Source organism: Ailuropoda melanoleuca, chromosome 6 (genome assembly GCF_002007445.2).
Source record: "Ailuropoda melanoleuca isolate Jingjing chromosome 6, ASM200744v2, whole genome shotgun sequence".
In the NCBI taxonomy this organism is placed as follows: Eukaryota; Metazoa; Chordata; class Mammalia; order Carnivora; family Ursidae; genus Ailuropoda; species Ailuropoda melanoleuca.
The window spans coordinates 17460662-17463961 of NC_048223.1; the positions used below are offsets into that span (position 1 = coordinate 17460662).

At 33.0% G+C, this 3300-nt stretch overlaps 1 non-coding gene across 1 annotated transcript; it reads left to right on the plus strand.

Moving 5' to 3' along the window:
* Positions 1 to 1696: 1696 nt before the first annotated feature.
* LOC117802906 lies at positions 1697 to 1803 on the plus strand. The gene has a single exon (XR_004626416.1). It is a non-coding gene; the product is annotated as a U6 spliceosomal RNA (small nuclear RNA).
* Positions 1804 to 3300: the final 1497 nt, after the last annotated feature.

Below are 3300 nucleotides of genomic sequence, written 5' to 3' on the forward strand. Positions count from 1 at the left end.
TTCAGAAGGCCAAGCAAGTGCTGAAAGCACACACTCCTGCCCTGTTCCCAACCTCAGCAGACAACAAGTCAGTCCTTTATTAAGCATATCAGCTATAGGTTTCTTGTAGATGCCCTTTATCAATTTGGGGAAGTTCCCTATTTCTAGTTCACTGAAAGTTTATATCATTAAAGGATGTTGAATTTTGGGGCGCCTGGGTGGCTCAGTCGGTTAAATGTCTGCCTTCAGCTCAGGTCATGATCCCAGAGCCCTGGGATTATTGGCTTCCTGCTCAGCGGGAGTCTGCTTCTCCCTCTCCCTCTGCCACTCCTCCTGCTGTGCTCTCTTGCTGTCAAATAAATAATAAACAAAATCTTTAAAAAAAGGAGGTTGAATTTTGTCAAATGCTTCATCATCTATAAAAATAAGATGATTTTTTAGTGTATTCTGTTAATATAATGATTTATATTGATTCATCACAAATGTTAAATCAACCTTACATTCCTAGGATAAACTCTACTTAGGCATGATGTATCTTCTGTCTTGTTGGATTCCATTTATTTTTTACTAAAGTATAATTGACGTAGGAGATTACATTAGTTTCAGGTATACCATATAATGATTCAATATTTGTATATATTACAAAATGATCATCACAATAAGCCACAATAAGCACATACATTGCTGCAAAAAATTATTTTTCTTGTGATAAGAACTTCAAAGATCTCCTCTCATAGCAACTTCCAAATACACAAGATGGTATTATTAACTACAGTCACCATGCTGTGGACTACGTCCCTATCACTTACTTATTTTATTCCTGGAGGTTTGTACTTTTTGACCCTTGTTGCCCATTTGCTAATATTTTGTTAATGATTTTTATAACTATAATTATGAGGGATGTTGATCTGTAGTTTTTTTTGTAATTTCTTGGAATGTTTTGTTATAAAGGTAACGCTAGCATCTTAGAATAAGTTGTGCAGCGATCACTTCTATTTTCTGAAAAAAATTCGTGTAAGGTAAGTTTTTCTTCATGAAATTTTTCATAGGCTTCACCATTGAAACCACTGGGACCTAGATTTGTCTCAGTGAGATAGTTTTAGATAATAAATTTGATCTTTAATACATATAATAAGGCTATTCAGATTTTCTGTTTTATCTTTTGTCATTTTTGATAAGTTGTATTTTCCAAGAAATTTGTCCATTTTGTCTAAGTTTTTTTAATGTGTTGACAAAAAAAGATACTTATAGTATTTTCTTATTATCCTTTAAATTTTTGAAGGATCTGTGATTGATAATCCCTCCTCATCCCTGCTATTAGTGATTTGTGTTCTCTCCCTTTTTTCATCAGTCTCATTAAAAGTTCATCAATTTTGTGGATCTCTTCGAAGGACCAGCTTTTAGATTTGTTAATTTTCTCTATTGTCTGTTCTCTTTCAATGTCTTATTCTCTTCTCTTTGTAATTTCCTTCCTTCTACTTGCTTTATTCTTACTCTGCTCTTCTTTTCCTAGTTTCTTAATGTGGGATCTTAGTTTGTGATTTTAGATCTTTCTTCTTTCTTAATATAAGTGTATAAACCTATAGATTCCTTCTTGAGATTGCTTCCTCTGCCTCCTGTAAACTTGAATTCATTATCATTCAGTTCAAAGTATTTTCTAATGTCCTTTGTGATTTTGTCTTCGGCCCGTGAATCTTTCAGAGAGATGCTATTCCATGTGCTCACTTCGGCAGCACATATATTAAAGTTGCAACCACACAGAGAAAGTTAACTTGGCCCCTGCACACGGATGACGTGCAAATTCAGGAAGCATTACATGTTTAAAAAAAAAAAAAAGAAATATGCTATTTCATTTCCAGGTATTCATGGTTTTTCTGGATCTCTTTTTATTATTAATTTCAGTTTAATTCTATTGTGGTCAGAGAATACACTTTGTATGATTTAAATCCTGTGTAGTTTATTGAGACTTGTCTTGTGGCCCAGCACGCGATCTATCGCCATGAATACACCATGTGCATTTGTAAAGAATGCACAGTCTACCGCTGTTGGATGCAGTGTTCTATAAATATCAATGACATCAAAGGGGTCAACAGTGGTGTTCAGATATTCTGTGGCTCTCCTGAATGTTTTTTTTTTTTTTTGTCCAGTTGTTCTATCAATTTCTGGAAGAGGAGTGTTATATGTAAAATACTGTAATTGTGGAATTATCTATTTCTTCCTTTCATTCTGTCAACATTCGCTACATGTATTTTGAGATTCTGTTGTTGACATGCATACTTATAACTGTTGTGTCTTTCTGATAAACTGTTCCTTTTATCATTATGAAATATCCCATTTGTTTCTGGTAACTTTCTTGTCTTGAAGTCTATTCTATGTAGTATTTAAAATAATGATTTCGTTCTTCTTATGCACACAGTTTGCATGGCATGTCTTTTTCCCATCCATTTACTTTTAATCTTTACGTGTCTTTATATTTAAAGTATGCCTTTTCAGGAAGAATATAGTTTTATCCACTCTGTTTATATTTGTATGCCTTTTCAGGAAGAATATATTTCTATCCACTCTGTTTATATTTGTCTTATAATTGGAGTGATTATACCATTAACATTTAATATAATAATAATTTAATATAATATAATAAAAATAATTAACGTTTAAAATAAATAAAATAATGTAATAATATGATATATAATAATTACCATAACATTTAATAGAACATCAAAATAAATCATTAACATTTAATATAATATTAATAATAATAATAATTTGGAGTTAGTCTACCATTGTGTTATCAGTTTTTCTTGGTCTAATTTTTCTTCTTTTTTTTTATATCATTTCCACTTTCTTGCCTTCTCTTTGATTCTTTGAATATATTTAGCATTTCATTCTAACTTACCAGTTGGCTTTGGCTGAATTTCTTTTTCTAAGCAGCTACTCAAGGAATTACAAAAAACAGACCTAGCCTGGGCTCTGTGTCTCCCCATACAATCTGGCCCACAGGGTCTGCGTTTTTTGGTTCCTGGCCAGAAAGACAAGGTTTCTAGCAGAGATTTAGCTGCCAGGGCTACTGTGACCATCTTGCCTTTGCATGAAAGGGAGCCTGCCCTTAAAACAAAGCTTTAAGAGAGGAACCAAAAAAAAAAAAAAAAAAAAAAAGGTTAACACAAATACAACCCTACATGATTTAATTCCTCTCCAAAACCTGCATCCTTTTGTTCACCTTTCAGATCTCAAGGAGTTGTTTTTGTATTTTGTACAAATTGTTTCATTGTAACGGTGAGAACAGGCGGTAGGGGGTTTATAGCACCAGAGCAGAACCAG